At 38.7% G+C, this 19,697-nt stretch overlaps 1 protein-coding gene across 19 annotated transcripts in view; it reads left to right on the top strand.

Annotated features, from left to right (window-relative positions):
• Nucleotides 1–19,697, top strand: part of LYPD6B (LY6/PLAUR domain containing 6B) — a 202,184-nt gene that overhangs the window by 54,449 nt on the left and 128,038 nt on the right. For 11 of the 19 annotated variants that reach the window (XM_035304968.3, XM_035304970.3, XM_078327812.1 and 8 more), the window contains one exon: nt 4,313–4,379. The exons of 6 other annotated variants lie outside the window; for them this stretch is intronic. The gene's annotated coding sequence lies outside the window, so the exon portion shown is untranslated. Of the gene's footprint in view, nt 1–4,308; nt 4,380–19,697 lie in introns of all 19 variants that reach the window. 2 more of the 19 variants (XM_078327809.1, XM_078327813.1) reach the window with 1 other exon arrangement.

Genomic DNA, 19,697 nt, shown 5'->3' with positions numbered 1-19,697 from the left:
TCCTTCTACATTTCTTTCATATATTAAGAATTTGCATTTTATTTTGCTTATTCAGCTCTTGTCTTTGAATAATCTGATTTTTCTCCAATTTATGATGGTCACTTTAAATCATTTTCTTAAATTTATTCCCAGCTCTTCTACCAACTTGGTGATGTTACTTCTTCATCTGTAATTCGTATCAACACTTTGAAACTCTTTTACATCAGTTTTATCGTTCTAATTATAATGGAACTAGAATTTTCTTGACTTTTCTTTTTTGATGTCTGTTGTATTCAAATAGAATATTACTTGATATTATGGAGTGGCTAGAAAGTGGTGGAACAAGAAATGGATAAAATAAACATAATATAATAAATGAGAAGAGTTTCTCCAGCAAATAAGACAATAATTATCTACTTAATTTTTGGTACTGGTTTAATTATTTTTGGTCCTTGTGTATGAATGGATAGACAGCAGATAGTTCATAGAGTAATATTGCTTTTTTCCCCCTTTCTAAATGTTTAAGCAAGGATTTGACTATCGATACGCAATTTTGACAGAGGAATGATTGGACTCTGGAAAAAATTTGAAAAATTGAATAAAGCCTTATAACTTAGCTTCTGGAATGCCAGGGACATGATATAATCTTGAGAAAAACATTGTGTGCGTAAAGATCATAATTAGATTTGTTAAACCAAGTATCCAAAGGATTGTCTGAAAAATCCTCCTGAACCCCAGGCTGGTAGAAATGAAAAGGTTGTCCAGAGACTGCTGCCCTATGGTTAACAATTTAGGGATTAGGTTCTGGATGTGGTGCCTGTTAGAGCAGTAGAGTAATTACACACTTCCTCTAAGACTGGTATTCAGAGCATTCAGTAGCTCTTAGATTCTTCTTTGTGAAGAAAAATAAACAAAAATAGATTTTACTTTAAAAATATTTAAAACTAAATATAGAAAATATGACTTTTTGTGAAGAAGAATAAACAAAAATAGATTTTAATTTTAAAATATTTAAAATGAAATATTTATAGAAAATATGAATATAAGCACCATTAGCATTCCCAAATTTCATTTCTCATTCTTGTCAACAGATAGACCTGACTTGTTACTCAAACCCCCCCATCATATCGTGGCTGCGTTTGTTTGCTTGGCATTGCTTTGCCTCTTATTGAAGGAATTTTAGGGAGGATGAGGCATGTATCAAGTAGCAACTTCAACAATTGCTATCAAAGCAATAAGAAATTATTATGATTATATTATTCTGGCTTGTGGGATCTTTAATGTTTAAGAATTTTTGTTTTTGAAGATTATGGCATGGAAACCATAGCTAATATATTAAAAGAAAGGCAGCTGGGCGCCAGGGCTCATGCCTGTAATCCCAGCACTTTGGGAGGCCTAGGTGGGCGCATCACCTGAGATTAGGAGTTCATGACCAGCCTGACCAACATGGTGAAACCCCATCTCTACTAAAAATACAAAAACTAGCTGGGCATGGTGGCAGGCACCTGTAATCCCAATTACTCAGGAGAAGGTAAGAGAATCACTTGAAACGAGGAGGCGGAGGCTACAGTGAGCCGAGATCACACCATTGCACTCCAGCCTGGGCAACAAGAGCGAAACTCCATCTCTAAATAAATAAATAAAATAAAACAAAGGCAAAAGTTGGAAGGACATTACCCTTTTTAAAAGGGTAGTATGAAGTCCATTCATTGTGAGTCTGTACTCTCCAGTAAATACAGGTGAAGACATCTAATTCTTACAATGAAAATTAGTAAGAGTATAGCTGTTTCCCCCCCACCCCATGGGACTTTGGTTAAGCACAGCAATGCTTAGAGATTTGTATGCATTTGGATCGAACAATAAAAATTATTTACTCTTAGCTAATCTAGTTAATTATTGCTTTATGTTTGGTGCTAAAGTTGTTGGATTCTGTGGGGGCAGGAAGAGAGGGAGTGAGAGCAAAACCACTAACTGGGCCATGTGAGAGAGCACAGGATGGAGCAAGAGATCTCAAGTAAGTGAAAGGGAGAGGGTGCAGGTGTGATGCAAGGAGGGTGTTGGAAGGAGGGAGAAAGAGGCAAGAGGCAGAGAGTGGGAGACAGGAGACAGAGAAAGAGATGGGAGACAGAGGGAGATAGAAGACAAGAGAGACAGGAGACAGACAGATGGAGAGACCAGAGATAGACAGACAGAGAGATGGGAGACAGACACAGAGAAGAACACACACACATATACACACACAGACACAGACACAGAGAGGGACAGAGAGACAGACACACACACAGAGAAGAACAGTGAGAGAGAGAGAGAGAAAGAGAAGGGAGACACAGACAAACACAGAAGGACACACGTAGAGAGCACAGAGAGAGAGACATACACAGAGATACACAGAAAGAGAGTGTCGAGAGACACAATCAGAAGACAGAAGAAGAGAGAATGGCTCACAGAGAGAGACAAAGACAGATACAGAAATACAGAAAGAGACATGGAGAGACTGAGACACAGAGAGAAAAAGAGAGAGAGACATACAGAGAAATAGAGATGATATAAAAACAAGCGTTAGAACCAGCAGGGAGGGACAGGGAGAGAGAAATGGGTCAGGTCTGTGGAGGTCACGTGTTTGTGATGGTGTGAGGTAACTGCCTGAACTCCCTCTCTGAGTTATCATGGCACAAATGTAAGTTTGTTCAATGCTGGTTACTGAATGGAAAATCATTTGAGAGACAAGTAGCAAATTTATCCCTATGGGTTAAATTTCTTCAGTTTCCACTTAGGCCATGTTTTCAGAACCTGAATTGGGTCCTGAGCCACATTAATCATGACTTAATATTAATATGGAAATGAGTTTACTCTGTTGCAAGTCCCAGTTTCAATCAGTAAGTAATTATGAAAATCAGTCTTAAAGATGCTGTGAAAGGCTGTTGCTTTCCAGGCAATAATTAAACCTCTGAATATCCCTGGGTGGTTGATTTTTTTTTTCTCTTCTTAGTTGTCTTTTTCCTACTTTCTGCAGGTGGGAAAAGATAACAAGTTGCTGACTGAGGGAGTCATTAGTTGCGGGTGGGTAAAGGTCTCATCAAGAGCAGAAGGGAACAAAGCACATGTTTTAAGCTCAAGATGAAGAAAAAGAAAGATCAGCTGCTTTTTCCCTGGCCCAAAGGAAATAATTTTTTAAAACTGTGAATAGAACCTTTAAAACTCACATGTTTTTATTGGAGTAGTTTTGAACTGGTCTCAAAATGTGGAGCTAAATCTCTATTCTCAATGGGAGGCATCCAAACACGTTTGCCAATTTTAGCTTCTGGCCAATAGTAAGCAGGTGCTCAAAAGTAGCAACACATTATTATTATTCATAAAATGCCCTGGGAGCTGTGCATTATGAGAGGAATGGATTCTGAAAGACTCGTAGGCACGCTGCTCCCACGGCACCATGTGCCACTGTCTTCTGCTCCCGCCCTGCGCCACCACCCCTGCCACTTTGAAAGTCCTTAAAGTATGAGGCTTTCAAGAATGAGGTGCAGACAATGGCAATGTTCTTCAACTTTATATCTGCTTACATTGCAGTCTTCCCGACAAGATGTTAGGAAGGAATATCTTTTTGTACACACCATACATAGAAACACGTTGTGGAGGGAAATAAGGTTGCCAGATAAATGCCAGGATGCTCAGTTAAACCGGAATTACAGTAACTAACAACTAAAAAATTATTTGTTGTTTATCTGAAATTCAGATTTGACTGAGCATCTTGTATTTTTATTTGCTAAACTAGCAACCCCGGGAAAGTCACCTCCGCTTGGGGACTGCTGGGCCCTTACAATCTCAGCTGGATAGGAGTTAAACATGTCATCCTCAGCCTGTGACACATTCCTCTGGCTTAGGATCCTTGTACTTTCTTTCGGAAGATAGAGTAGCTGTAACCAGGAATAATTGTAAAAGAGAAGGCAGAGTATTTGGATTCAATATTATCAGAGATTTATACAAAGTTATAGCATAGGCAATTAAAAACTTAAATAAATCAATTGCTTTACTAACTTTGGGAAAAGTCAATGGCTGTTGATCCATCAGTGAGAAATGCGAGTGTGCTTAAATCTAAACATCAAGTTTTGGGGGCTATTTTTGTCATTCCATCATGTACTCAAATGATTTTTAATGCATAGACATACAGTGTATTTAGTGAGGAAATAGAAGTTAATTAATTGAAAAATAATCATTGAGTGAAATATTATACTTTTTTTATTACTTTCGGCAGTATCTTTTAAAGATCCTGCACATAAAAATTTTGAATAATTACTTAGTTGTTATAACTTTGTCTTTTGTTCACTTTTTGAGGTAGAAATTCCTAGGAGATAATAGACCCAGCCCTCCTGTGCTCCCTGAATGGCTTCAGCACACCTTTTTGAGTAAGTGCCTATGTTTATACATTCCGAGTTTAATTTTGAATCTCTAAGACTTAAATTTTCTTAAGTTTCTCTAACTTTTACATTCTTAGACTGACTTTGATCCATGTTGTTGACCTCTGCTTTACCTGTGTGAGTCGTATAGGATATGACCAAGGAGATTTTTAAAAATCGCTTTGGGCCAAGCGTGGTAGCTCACGCCTGTAATCCCAGCACTTTGGGAGGCTGAGGTGGGCATATCACCTGAGGTCACGAGTTTGAGACCAACCTGGTCACATGGTGAAACCCTGTCTTTACTAAAAATACAACAAAATTAGCCAGGTATGGTGGCGGGTGCCTGTAATCCCAGATACTCGGGAGACTGAGGCAGGAGAATTGCTTGAACCTGGGAGGCAGAGTTTGCAGTGAGCTGAGATCACACCATTGCACTCCAGCATGGGCAACAAGAGTGAAACTCTGTCTCAAGAAAAAAAAAAGAAAAAAAGAAAAAAAAATGGCTTTGATTTCTTGCATTGCTTCTGTAAGTTAAGCTTATTATCTATTGTATGTATGAGTACATTGAAACCTTGTTTTATATATCTATGTATGTATATATACATGTGCTTTTTCTTTCTTTCTTTTTTTTTAAATCATACTTCCTTACAGTGGAGAGTTTAAGACAAATGCATGATGACGGGCTTTGATGGCTACCACATCCTGCACTTTTACAAGGCTCCCAAATGCCTTTCCCACACATTGAACTGTCACAGTAATGATCAGTGGCTTAGAATGCTTCCTGAATTCCTGACCAGCTGCCAAAACAATTGCTTAAGTAAATGTTTCCTGATGTCCAATGACCATTAACACCCTCCAAATACAACTGTTGTTGAGCTCAGCTTTTGAAGGTCTACTGTCCATTTTTTTGTGAAATCTGCAAAAAACCAAGCTTGGCTGTTGTGGCCCATTGAACTAGGGAGGGTAAGTAAATCCCTTCAGGAAAGGACAGAGGCACTTGTCTTCCATCTGTTTCTTCACAGACCAGTGTAGGTCTCTGAACTGCCAGATAAATGCCAGGCCACCAACTAAACATGAATTACAGTAAATAACAACTAAAAATTATTTGTTGTTTATCTGAAATTCACATTTGGCTGAGGTTCGTATATTTTTACTTGCTAAACTAGCAACTCAGAGGAGACTGATGGACCCTTACAAGCTCAGCTGGGCAGGAGTTAAATGTGTCATATCCAGGCTGTGACAAGTTCCTTGTACTTAGGATCCTTGGCCCCTCGTGGGAGGGTCATAGCAGGGCCAGCAGCAGGCAGTCTGTGTTCTGAGATGCTCATGCCTGGAACCCAGTGGAACTCTAAGACTGTCAAATACCACATTGTCTGTATAATGAAGTGAGTCCTAATAACCAGCAGGTAGTTAGGCCTGTGTCAGGCCTCCAAGAGTTCCCAAAAACTTTGTCTGTGGCACCAGGGCAATGCCTATTCTAGGGTTGAATGTCTCCTTTGCTAGTGGGCTGATGTTCATGAATACGAGTTTTAAACCCAAAGACCTTAAAGACCTTGTTTGTCCCAAAAGTGAAAAGAGAACTAGCACTTAAGATGAAACTACACCAGACTGCTTATGATTAGAGTTAGACCACTTGTCAGCTTGTTGTCATAGCAGTGTGAGATTTAAAAACTAGGCAGCCAGGGGCTTTGGTTCGGAAGTGTTTTCTGGGGTCACACGGGCCTCACAGAGCTGTTCTGGGCAGCCTGGGGGGGGGGGTCTCATCGTTGCTTCATTGATGCTCTTCTGAATGAGCAGTTTGTCATCATGTTCAGTTTTATTTTTTTCTTCTAAAGAGAACATTTATACCAACTTATTTCCTCTTAGGAAAAGGCTGATTTTTAATGCTGGCCAAGGTCTTCTGGGGAGGGATGGGCTGTGGTGGAACATGATGGTCTGAACTGGGTCATCCTATATTTTCAAGTTATCATCAACATAGCCCCTTGTCTTTTGGTCCCAAGTGTAATCCCCGAATCCTTCTTAACTCAGTGTTCAAAGCAGTCACTGTTCATCAGTTGACATTGGCTTATGAATTGATGCTGCTTTGGCACTTTTGGTTTAGATGGATTATTTTTTCTCTTTCCTTCTTTCAAAATTGTATTCAAAAGCAGTTCCTTTCAGATCTTTGTTGGGTATCTATCCTTTGGCTTTGGCAGAAAAAATGTCTGGACTGGAGGCAGAAGGGGTCGTTTGCCTCTGGGTGTGGGGCATTGTTTTAGTAGGGGTTGGCACAGATGACCTTTGCTTTTATCTTCTAGATCCCCTTGCCCTATCACCAATGGGCATGGGCCCTAAGACTGAGCTAGAGGACCTTTTAGATTTACTTTCAAAGAGAGCTAACCAGTCAATGCTCCTGTGCTTGGACAAGTGTAGTTCCTTCTCATCAATCCCTCTAACTCCCGCTGGTCTTTATGCACCAGGTCTGACTTATTTATGTGGATGTGTTAAGTTGGTGGCTTTATGTAAACTATTGTAAAAGGCTAAACAAATTTCACTTTTGAACTTATGTTTTAGAATCCTCTTTTAAAAATTATCATGCAGGCTGAGCTGTGAGTGACCGAGAATTCAAAGTGTAAGAAATGAAACAAATTAAAAAAATAATCTGCTTCCTGTCTGTGCTAATACTAACCCAGCCCCTCCTGCCGTCAGCTCTCTGCGGCATTTTTAATCCACCTCTTGTTGCTTGAGCCAACCCTTGTCAGTGTTCTAATCTTGCAGGTCAGAGCTGTGTCTTCAGACAGTCAGAATGCATTTACTTAAACAACAGACCCTCTTGTTGTCAGTTCTGCTGCTTTCAATAATTTACCTTGACCTGATGTTCATCAGTGTGTGCCGTTGGCAAAAGAGGCATACCTCCAAATTGGGCTAATTACTCACCTATTCAATGTCAGCACGACTGAAAGAAACCTGGCCATCTCAATGAAGGGATGCTTCTCCTCGAGAGCCAGACTTGAACGTAGCAGGTGACAAGGCGAGCAGGGATGAGCCCAAACCAGGGAACATCTGGAACTCTCAAGGGAACTGTGAATGTTTTTTTCTCCAATAGAGTTCCCTTCTGCATCCCTGTATTGAGGAACTGCACCCACCAAAGGCAGAAAATAGAAAGTAATTTGGGTGCAGTAGGAGGGACATCACAGGTAGCCCTAAAAAAGCCCTAAAAGCCACTGAATTATGAATTTATAGTAACTAGTGAAAATGCTGAGGCTTAAATAATGCTCGGCAAACCATCATGCATAGTTGAGCCTGTTGATCACTGCACAAGGGCATCCAGCCAAGGGCTGAAGGAGGGCCAAGATCCACCTCATGTGCTGCCTAGCAGAAGGCTAAGTTGGCCTGGAGCAAGGGAGGTCCTTTCAAATACTCCCACAGGCACCTCTCTTCAAACCTGGAACACAGCAGGGCTCATCTGCCCAGAGCTGGCACTTTTTTTCATTTGGACAAAGGTGCATGTGGGCTAGTGGGGCCCTGATGCTTACTTACACCCAGGTCCTCAGAGTAGGTCAGACTTACGTGAACTCTGAATACATCTTGTCCGTAAGGCTCAGAGGGACAGGCTCTCAATGAGTTCTCAGAGGCGGGAACTCTGATGGCTTGAGATGATTTCAGGTGGCGCACACTCAACACATGTAACCAGTTACTCTCTTTTTAAAACTCTTTCAGTCCTATTTATTAATTAAGAAGAAAGTAAAGTAGCCCTTTGTTAAAAGGGGTATCAGCAAGTGCTAGAGATGCCTTAGTTAGACATACCAGCCGCAAAGAAAGAGCTGCATGTAGACATGGAGGCTTCTGGGAAATTCTGTAGGCATTTACTCACAGCTTGAATGTTCATTGTATTTCTTTTTAGAATTATCTTCTACCTTTACCAAGGGATAATGTTTTCCTTTTTAAAGAACTAAAGGCACATTGAAAAAATAAATATATGAAATAAATCACTTTTAAAAAGTAGTTGGTAAACAATAATGATGGGCCACCTTCATTGTTCTAATCAAATCCAAGTTACTACTGGCACAGCTAAATTTAGGTAACAGTGAGTTAGTGTAAAGAGACACAGAGTGAGACGGAATCATTGAGAGTGAGGAAGAAAGGCCTTCACAGTAATACAGGTTTCTGACAACTTCTGCTAAGAAGCAAATAAAAGGAAACATTTGCACTGTTTTCAGAGGGATTTGGGCTTTGGATGCACAAGTATGCACGTGTGTCTGTTGTTCGTATACTTGTTCCATGAGCAAAAGCTGAGGGATTGATTTGTGGATTTTCAATTCCTAAGGGTGGGACCAGAAGATTTAGGAGGGAGAGCAGCTATTTAGAAGTCAAGTGATTGGCCCCATATTTTTTCTGCAAGAAAGATTTTTTTTTTTTAGATGGAGTTTCATTTTGTCTCCCTGGTTGGGTATAGTGGTGCAATCTTGGCTCACCGCAACCTTCGCCTCCTGGGTTGAAGCGATTCTCCTGCCTCAGCCTCCCAAGTCACTGGGATTCCAGGTACCCACCACCATACCTGGCTAATTTTTGTATTTTTTTGTAGAGACGGGGTTTTGCCATGTTGGACAGGCTGATCTTGAACTCCTGACCTCAAGTGATCCATCCGCCTTGGCCTCCAAAATCCACCATGCCCAGCCAAGGAAGAAATTTCCAGAAGGGGAACGTATCTATTAATTCATACTTGACTCAGAGTCTTTTTATATGTCCCTCTGTGTCCGTGTCCTTCACTGTCTCTCAGCCTTCCCACACATGAATGTACTCTACGTACACATACACCACCCAGTCCACCTGTGCTTCACATCTGCTGTCTCCCTTGAACTGTTGCCTGCAGAAGTCACACTGTATCATGATAGGCATGACAAGGGGAATTCCAGGCATTGCTTTTGGTCCGCTTTAGGTGAAATAACACATTCAGCAGTTGGCACAAACATGGTGGAGATGAATGCAGTGAAAGCATTGCATGGTATCTAGTGGCAACAAATGTTTACATAAAGAAGAAAAGTGTCCTCTGATATAATCTCAGAAACGGCTGCCACAGGCTTTTGAAACAATTAGTTTAGACTATTTCACAGAGCATTAAGCTTAACAATGTCAGTATGTTCCTAAATGCTGTTCAAGAAAATTTTTGCAATGAGGCCAAAATTTAGGTTGGCAAAAGGGCACTCTCAAATAGGCAACCTCATCTTGTTATTTTAAAACAGCTTTTTTGAGATATAATTGACTTCCAATAAACTGCACATATTTAAAGTATACAATTTGCTAAGTTTGGACATATGTAGTATACATCTGTGAAATTATCACCTCAATCAAGATAATGAACACATTAATCACCCCCAAATGTTTTCTTTTGCACCTTGGAAATCTACCTCCCACCCATCTCTTCCTGCCCTGTTGCCCAGGCAGGGAAGTACTTTCTGCCACTATAATTTGCATTTTCTAGAATTTTATATTAAGAATATAGTGTATACTCATTTTTGTCTGGCTTCTTTCACTCGGGCTCATTTTTGTGAGATTCATACACGTTGTGCATTTATATATATATTTTTGAGATGGAGTCTTGCTCTGTTGCCCAGGCAGGAGTGCAGTGGCAAGATCTCAGCTCACCACAACCTCTGCCTGCCAGGTTCAAGTGATTCTCCTGCCTCAGCCTCCCAAGTAGCTGGGATTACAGATGCATGTTGCCACACCCAGCTAATTTTCAATATTTTTGGTAGAGACAGAGTTTCACTGTGTTGGCCAGGCTGGCCTCAAACTCCTGATCTCAAGTGATCTGCCTGCCTCGACCTCCCAAAGTACTGGGATTACAGGTGTGAGCCTCCATGCCTGGCCATGCATATCATTATTTTTTACTGAAGTTTTATAATTTCAAGTTTTTACTTTTACGTCTATGATCCATTTTGAGTTACTGTTTGTCTTTTAACAGTCCATTTTATCTTTATGCCACAATCTGTTTATCCATTTGCCTGTTGATGGACATTTGGGTTGGCTTCAGCTTTGAGCTATTACAAATAAAGCTAGTATGAACATTTGTGTACAGATCTTTGTACAGATATATATTTTCTTTTCTGTTGGATAAACAGCTAGGAGTGCAATGGCTAGAACATTTGGTAGTTGTGTAGACAATGTTTTTCAAAGAGTGATACCATTTTATGTTCCAAAAGCAATATATTTAGAGTTCTATTCCTCTGCATCCTCACCAACACTGGTATGTTAGTTATTTTATCTTGTGGGTTTAAGAGAGAAAATGGCTAATATACTGTGTGTTGGTGAGGATGCATCTCCAAACTGAGTAATGATGTTGAGCATTCTTTATGTATGTGCTATTTACCATTTGTATACCATTTTCTCTGGTAAGGTGTCTGCGCATTTAAAAATTTGTGTTGTTTTCTCATTGTTTGTTTTGAGCATTCTTACATATTCTATATGGGAATCCTCTATTAGATATATACTTTGCCAATCTTTTATTATAATCTGTGACTTGTCTTTTTTATTCCCTTAACAATGTCTTTCAAAGAACTAAAGGATGATTGATGAAATTTAATTTGTCAGAATTTTTACTGAATCTTGCTTTCAGTGTTATATGTAAGAAATCTGTGCCTAACCCAAAGTCATAAAGATTTTCTCCTATACTTTCTTCCGGAAGTTTTATAATTTTAAGTTTTACTTCTTTGTCTGTGATCCATTTTGAGTTATTGTTTTTCTTTTAAAATGTAATTTAAAAATGTATAATTGACTCATAATTGCACATATTTTGGGGGTACAATGTGACATTTCAATACATGTATATATAGTGTAAAGCTCAAATTGGGATAATTATTGTATCCATAACTTTCAACACTTACTATTCTTCTGAATGGTTCAACTTTTTGCAAATATATATCCAGTTGCTCCAGTACTTGCTGAAAAGTCTATCTTTTTCTCCTTTGAATGGCCACTGCACATTTGTCAAGAATCAGTCATTCATATATTTGTCAATATGTGTCTATTTCTGTCCTATTCTGTTCCATGGATCAATGTGCCGCCCTTGTCTTGATTACTGCACCTTTGTGATAAATCTTGAAATCAAGTACTTGACTATTCTGGGTCCTTTTGCATTTTGATATGGATTTTGGAATAAGAATCAGCCTGTTACTTTCTACAAAGAAAAGCTTGCTGGGAATTTGATTGCATGGTGTAGATAATAACGAAGGGAAGATTGCAGTTTTAATATACTAATATGTGTCTTCCAATCCATGAACAATGTAGTAACAGGATTTATTTAAGTTTTCTTACTGGCTAGCCATGTGCGGAAAGCAGAAACTGGACCCCTTCCTAACACCTTACATTAAAATTAACTCCAGATGGATTAAAGAGTTAAACATAAGACTTGGCACCATAAAAACCCTAGAAGAAAATCTAGGTAAAACCATTCAGGACATAGGAGTAGGCAAGGACTTCATGACCAAAACACCAAAAGCATTGGCAACACAAGCCAAAATAGACAAATGGGACCTAATAAAACTCCACAGCTTCTGCACAGCAAAAGAAATAGTCATTAGAGTGAATCGGCAACCAACAGAATGGGAAAAAAGTTTTGCAGTTTACCCATCTGACAAAGGGCTGATATCCAGAATCTACAAAGAACTCAAACAGATTTACAAGAAAAAAACAAACAAGCCCATTCAAAAATGGGCAAAGGATATGAACAGACACTTTACAAAAGAAGACATACATAAGGCCAACAAACATATGAAAAAATGCTCATCATCACTGGTCATTAGAGAAATGCAAATCAAAACTACATTGATATACCATCTCACTCCAGTTAGAATGGCAATCATTAAAATATCTGGAGACAATAGATGCTGGAGAGGATGTGGAGAGATAGGAACACTTTTACACTGCTGGTGGGAGTGTAAATTAGTTCAACCATTGTGGAAGACAGTGTGGCGATTTCTCAAGGGCCTAGAAATAGAAATTCCATTTGACCCAGCAATCCCATTACTGGGTATATATCCAAAGGACTATAAATCATTCTATAAGGACACATGCACACGAATGTTCATTGCAGCACTGTTTACAATAGCAAAGACCTGGAATCAACCCAAATGCCCATCGATAATAGACTGGACAGGGAAAATGTGGCACATATACACCATAGAATATTATGCAGCAATCAAAAATGATGAGTTCGTGTCCTTTGTAGGGACATGGATGAATCTGGAGAACATCATTCTCAGCAAACTGACACAAGAACAGAAAATGAAATACCACATGTTCTCACTCATAGGTGGGTGTTGAACAATGAGAACATGTGGACACAGGGAGGGGAGCACTACACACTGGGGTCTATTGGGGGGAATAGGGGAGGGACAGTCAGGGAGGGAGTTGGGGAGGGATAGCATGGGGAGAAATGCCAGATGTGGGTGAAGGGGAGGAAGGCAGCAAATCACACTGCCACATGTGCACCTATGCAACTATCTTACATGTTCTTCACATGTACCCCAAAACCTAAAATGCAATAAAAAATAAAATAAAATAAGTTTTCTTTACTCTGTTTCAGCAGTGTTGCATAGTGAATAATTCTTTCACATTATTGTCAGATTTACCCTTCAGTGTTTCTATTTTTGGTGTTTTGTTAAACTTGTTTTTCATTCTTTTATTTTAAAATAATACTGAGGTAGTATTTTTGATAAATAGTGATATTGTGCCGGCCAATTCTTTTTTTTTTTTTGAGACTCAGCTCACTGCAACCTCTGCTGCCCGGATTCAAGCAATTCTCCTACCTCGGCCTCCCAAGAAGCTGAGATTACAGGTGCCTGCCACTGTGCTCAGCTAATTTTTGGAGTTTTTAGTAGAGAAGGGGTTTCACCATATTGGCTAGGCTGATCTTGACCCTGACCTCGTGATCTGCCTGCCTTGGCCTCCCAAAGTGCTGGGATTACAGGCATGAGCCACTGTGCCTGGCCTATTTTTGGAGGTATTTATAAATAATAATGGCTTAAAAAATTTTAATTCCAGATTGTTGCTGGTATGTAGAAATACATTTGATTTTTGTGTATTTATCTTACTGTATCCTACAGACTTACTAAAGCCACTTAGTGGTACTAGTAGCCTTTTTGAGGATTCCATCAGGTTTTCTATGTCGATTATCATGGCATGCTCCAATAAAGTTAGTTTTACTTCTGTCTGGATGCCTTTTGTTTCTTTGGCTAGACTTACTGCACTGGTTAGATCCTCCTGTGCAATACTGAACTGAGTGGTGAGAGCAGACATCCTTGTTTCTCCTCATAAGGGAAAGCATACAATCTTTCACTATTAAATAATATATTAACTGTAGATTTTTCATACTCTATTAGGTCCCAAAATCCCATTCTGTTTGTAGTTTGCTGAGAGTTTTTATTGGGAAGGGATGTTGATTTTGTTATTGTTGTGTATCTCTTCATCTGACATTTACTGGGATGAAGAAGATTGGGAGGGGAGAAATAGATGTTCAGTTTTGACATGGTGAATTTGAGATTTCTATAAAGTGTCAAGGAGGCAATTGGACACACACATCCGAAGTTCAGGGGAGAAATCTGCCCTAAAAATATAAATTTGAGCATCATCAGCATATAGAAGGCATTTAAAGTTTAGGCCTGGATGAGACCACATAAGCAGAGAAAGAGAATGGGAGATGACTAAAGATTGGGGTGGTCCAACATTTAAAGGTCAGAAAGATGAGCAAGAGCCATTTAAGGGAACCAAGAAGAAATGGCCAAACAGGTGTGATGAGATCCAAGATAGTGATATCCTAGGAGCTGAAAGAAGAAAGTGTTTCAAGAAAGAGGATGTAATATACTATGTTCGTTGCTGCTCAAAGTTGAGGAGAATAAGGTCTTAGAACTTTGGGATTTGGCACTGTGGAAGACATTGGGACCTTGACAAGGGCAGTCTGGTTGAAGTGGTAAGAATGAAAGTCTGATTGGAGTGGATTAAGAGAGAATGGAGGAGAGGAAGTGGCAACAGTGAGCATAGGCAGCCATCGAGGTTGTGTTTTAAAGGGGAACACAGAAATTGGTTGTAAGCAGATGCATGTCTGACTTACTTAGGTGTCTTAGAGGAGATGTGAAAAAAGTTCCCTGTAGTTACCTCTGAAAGACAGAGTGGACCTTGGTATGGAGAAGATAGAGGAAAATTGTACTTTGCCTTTTATAACTTTATATACTGTTTGATTTTTTCTTCCCAATCAAGTTGCAGTGCCCTTTTTGAGATGCAACCTTCACAAGGCTGAATATGTGAAAGTACATATGAAGATAGAATGTGATATACATAGCATGTTAGGTTAAACAAACAAAAAACTATGCAGAGAAAAGACAGGAAGAAATGCATAAAGCCTTAAAAATAATATTATATGGTAGAAATAGAATGAACTTTTGAATCTGGAAGTACTTGGGACTAACATCTGTCTCCCATACATATCACTTAATTTCTCTTACCCTTGGTTTCCTTTTTTGTAATATGTATATAAAAATACTACCATCATTAATGGTTAGTATGAGGTTTAAATAGAATGACTTAATGTTAAGTGCCTGGAAATTAGTAGGTTCTTGGGCCATTATATTATTTCCTCAAACTTTCTATATTTTCCAATGTTTTAAAAAGGACAAAAATATTCATACATTACTAGTGTAATTAATTATTGTAAACAAGTTGGTACAACTGTTGCTGAAATGTTAGCAGTGTTTGGTTCTAGGTGATGGGAATATAACTGATGGTTATTTTCCATTTAGTATAGTATCTATGTTTATAGAACCAATAAGCCAAAATAAACAAAGAGTTCTTTTAAATAGAAACACCAGGTGATATGTATTTGTTCTGCCCCATTTACTGACTTGTTGAACAGGAGAAGAAGGCAGTTAGAAGGTATAGGAGGAGAGGAATGAAAGTTTATATGACACCCACCATCAAAAAATCAGGTGGAGAAAATGGAACACATCAAAAAAACAAATTAATGAAAATGTGATTTTATTTATAAATCTCCTTTAAGGTTTCATCTGCTCCCTAAGTTGTACCTCAGCATAGACCTAAAGATTTATAAGGAGGTTGGCTTGTAAAGATAGTCTTAGTTTCTCTCTTGTCTTTGTGTCATTATGCAGAGTTCCCTTTCACTTTCAGAAGTGTCCTAGTTTGGGTGTTGAAGTATATGATCCTCCTACTTAAGGGATGTAGAACCCTTAAAAATTTTCACAGGACACAATAATGCTCTTGGATGGTTTTGCTCAAAGATTTATGTGTTATGATGGGGAGTAGGATGGAGGGCCAATGAGATTAAAAGGATATCAAGGTCAACTTTTAGATAGAAAAGGATATCAAGGTCAGCTTTTAGGTGAAAAAGGATATCAAGGTCAGCTTTTAGATGTAAAAGAAAGATACATAGCATTTGGGATGGGAAGAGACTCTACTACAAAGCTTTCTGTCCTGGCTAACTGTCTAGTATAAGGACAGGCTCTTCATATAGACCGGGGATAATGATATTACATGAAATATGTTTCAATCTGTAAGGCACTATTCAAATGTAAAGTGCTTTCATGTGTATATGCAATTCTATATGAGTCTCACTATATTCTCTAGCGGGTTTCAAAGAACAACTATAGAAAATGCTGGTAATTGATCTAGGAGTAAAACCCAGATTTCATGCTGTTTCCATTGGAACACTCATCTGGTGCCTTCTCCACACTGACTGGATAGGGCTTTTTCTGACTACCAGAAAAACTGAGTTCAGTAGGCTTCCTGGAGTGAGCTCCATGCTTACTTTTTAGGAGATGAAATTATCTTCACTACATAAAATGCCTTGTAAGGTATATACAAGAAGGTATAGAGTTTTGGACTGAAAATGCTTGTCTGTTTCTTAGGCAGAATAGTAGGTGGTTGACAACTGTTAGATTTGGGTTTGTGCCATTTATCTTGACATGGGGACATTCCATTTCTTCCTCTTTCCCCTTGAAAGCTCAATAAAGCAAAGGGAAGGGAAGCTGTGGATAGAACTTCAAGGGCTTGACCTGATACCAGTTAAGGCTCTTGTTTAGTACTTTATTCACATTCCTGCCTCTAAAATAAGGATTAAGGTATGGAATTTAAGGACTGAAAAAAAAAATAGGAGCTTATAGCTAATCACTCTTTCAACTCTTTTTCTGAGAACACAACCTTTGGAGAAAAGTCTTATCATTATAAGCAATGCTTTTATCTCAATGCCAAGTGATACTTCATTTTGATCTAGGAATCCAGGATATACATTTCTTTTGGAAGAGTGTTAGCATTTTGTGCTGCTGAATTAAATCACTCATGATAAAGGAAACCCCCAGTGCAATTCTTCCCTGCTGTCCTAAAACCGTATCAAGACCCCCCATGTCTGAGAGAAGGAAATTGTACCTTAAGGCTTAACACAGAAGTCATAAAAACTGGTTTCCATTAGAGCTGGGCTGTCAGCAGCCTCCAAATTAAAACTGTAGGGAATGTTGAAATTTAAAGTTCATTTCTAACATGAAGGTTTTTCACACACTACTGTTCTAAGGGCTAATCTTTAGTGATAGATGCAGAGACAGGAGGTTCAAGTGTTCTTAGGAAAACCCAAGAGTTCTTCCATCCTAAGCCTTTTTGGCTTTAATTTTAACATCAGCCAGTCATTGCCAAGACTATGTTTGAAAGGACTAATTTCAGCTATTTCAAAGAGTCTTGTTTTGTATAATGTTCTCAGAGAATCATGTAACATTCTATTCTGTAATATGTTTTAGATATACCATAATGACTACAGATATCAGTGATCCTAATTTTTCCCCTAGTTAATGTTAACATGGACTTGTGGAAAGAAAGCTCATAAAGCTGAGAGGCAATCCTCACATAGTGATTTAAATTATTATTATTATTTTAGAAGGAGTCTCTCTCTCTTGCCCAGGCTGGAGTGCAGTGGCAAGATCTCAGCTCACTGCAACCTCTCCCTCTGGATTCAATTGATTCTCCTGCCTCAGCCTCCCAAATAGCTGGGATTATAGGTACTCACTACCACACCTGGCTAATTTTTGTATTTTTAGTAGAGATGTGGTTTCACTTTGTTGGCCAGGCTGGTCTTGAACTCCTGACCTCAAGTGATCCTCTCACTTGGTCTCCCAAAGTGGTGGGATTATAGGTGTGAGCCACTATGCCCAGCCTATAGTGCTTTAAATTAAATATTACCACTAATTAGATACATTGTTTAAACTTTTGATGTTTCAATTTCCACATCTGGAAATTCTAAGAAGTTGTTTACCTTATTGGGATGTCTTTGTGGTCAAATGGATGATTAGATGTCAGATCCTTTGAAAAACTAGAATTGTGATTGTGGTAGAGACTTAGAATGCTCACCCATGTCTAGTTTGTCTTCATGAGAAGATTCCTTTTCCTGACTTCTTTTGCAATTGGACAGGTCATGTGACTCTTGCTGGCCATAGAGTTGTGGTTGAACATGAGTCACTTTTAAGCCAGATCACTTAATTGCTTATATGATACCTGTTAGGACTCTCTTCCTCTGCTGTGGTGATTGTGCAAATGTTTGGAGTTGGAAGTGTTTCACAGTTTAGATCTATCTGGAAGCTAAGACAACACATGAAAGGTATTTATGTAGGAGAGATGACTACACCCACTGTAGGTTTTGAGGAAGCAAGAAATAGACCAACATATCAGTCTCCTCTTATCCATGGTTTCACTTTCCAAGGTTTCCATTACCTATGGTCAGCCTCAGTCTGACAATATTAAATGTAAAATACCAGAAATAAACAATTTATAAATTTTAAATTTTGGGCAGTTCTGAGTAGTGTGACAAAATCTCTCAACGTCATATGAGTTATTTCTTTGTCCAGCGTATCCATGCTTTATATGCTACCTGCCCATAGGCATCTTGGTTATCAGACCTACTAAGGCAGTATTGTAGTGCTTGTTTTTAAGTTAATAGTAGCCTAGCATTATGTCACAATGCCTGTGTCATTTACCTCATTCCATTTCATCATGTAGGCATTTTATCATCTCACATCATCACAAGAAGGATGAGAATGGTAAAATAAGATATTTTGAGAGAGAGAGAGAGAGAGAGAGAGAGAGAGAGAGACCATATTCACATAACTTTTATTATAGCATATTGTTATACTTGCTCTATTTAATTGTATTAAATATTTTATTGTGCCTAATTTCTAAATTAAACTTTATCATAGGTATGTATGTATAGGACAAAACATTGTATATGTAGGGTTTGGCACTATGGGCAGTTTGAGGCATCCAGTGGAGGTCTTGGAATGTCTCCAACAAAGATAGGGGAGAACTACTGTACTGTGTCAGATCACTAAGATTGAGGGGTTGTTTGTTATGGCAGCAGAACCTAGCCAAACTATATGCTTTAGTATAAAGAATTCTTAAAGTTGCTAATTGTGATTATTAGTGAGCTATCTCCTAACCTTCTGCTAATATTACTTACTACTAATTTGCTGTTATGCCATTTTCTGACACCTAGTAGATTTGAATCTGACCACTTTGACTCTTTTCTCTTCCCCCTCAGACCCAAGAATCTCTCATGTCCTGGAAGGAACCTGAAGGAACAAACTGTATTAGTAGTGATGGCATATTGGCAGTTACAACATAAAAGGAGGATGGGAGCTAAATTCAAGAAGTACTGTGTCTGACATGTAATAGGCACTCAACAAACCTTTATTGACAATAGGAAGAGAAATTGGATAATGTGGCTGTTACTGGCGATTTCATGTGGCAAAATCTAGTAAATGTTTTGTTCTCATCTTCCTTGATCTCGTAAACAGGGTTTGGAGGTTTTCATCACTCTCTCTTTCTCAAAACGCTTTGACCCTTGGCTTCCTGGACATCAGAATCTTCTAGTTTCCCCTCTATCCTAGTAGCAACTGCTTGGTCTCCTTTGCAGAGTCTCCCTCTTCCTAATATCTAAATACGCTAGTGCCCCAGAGCTCAGGCTTAGGGCCTCTTCTTGTTTACTTGAATCTCTCAGTCATGTCTGCTGTTTTACTATTGAGTTATTTCTTTTTATTGATTTATACATTTTCTTTAGGTAACCCTCAGTCTATCCTATATTGCTAATAATGTTCCTCGTTTGTTATTAGATTTTTACTTTATAGTTTTTATATTTACTACATATTTACTATATTTATAGTTTTTCATAGATGATTTACATTTTTATATAATCATGTATGTCACTTTTTTTTTGAGACTTTTTGAGTCTCCCTCTGTCACTCAGGCAGGAGTGAAGTGGCCCGATCTTGGCTCACTGAAATCTCGGCCTCCTTCCCAGGTTCA

Source organism: Callithrix jacchus, chromosome 6 (genome assembly GCF_049354715.1).
Source record: "Callithrix jacchus isolate 240 chromosome 6, calJac240_pri, whole genome shotgun sequence".
NCBI classification, from domain to species: Eukaryota; Metazoa; Chordata; class Mammalia; order Primates; family Cebidae; genus Callithrix; species Callithrix jacchus.
This window is presented reverse-complemented; position numbering and strand designations above follow the sequence as displayed.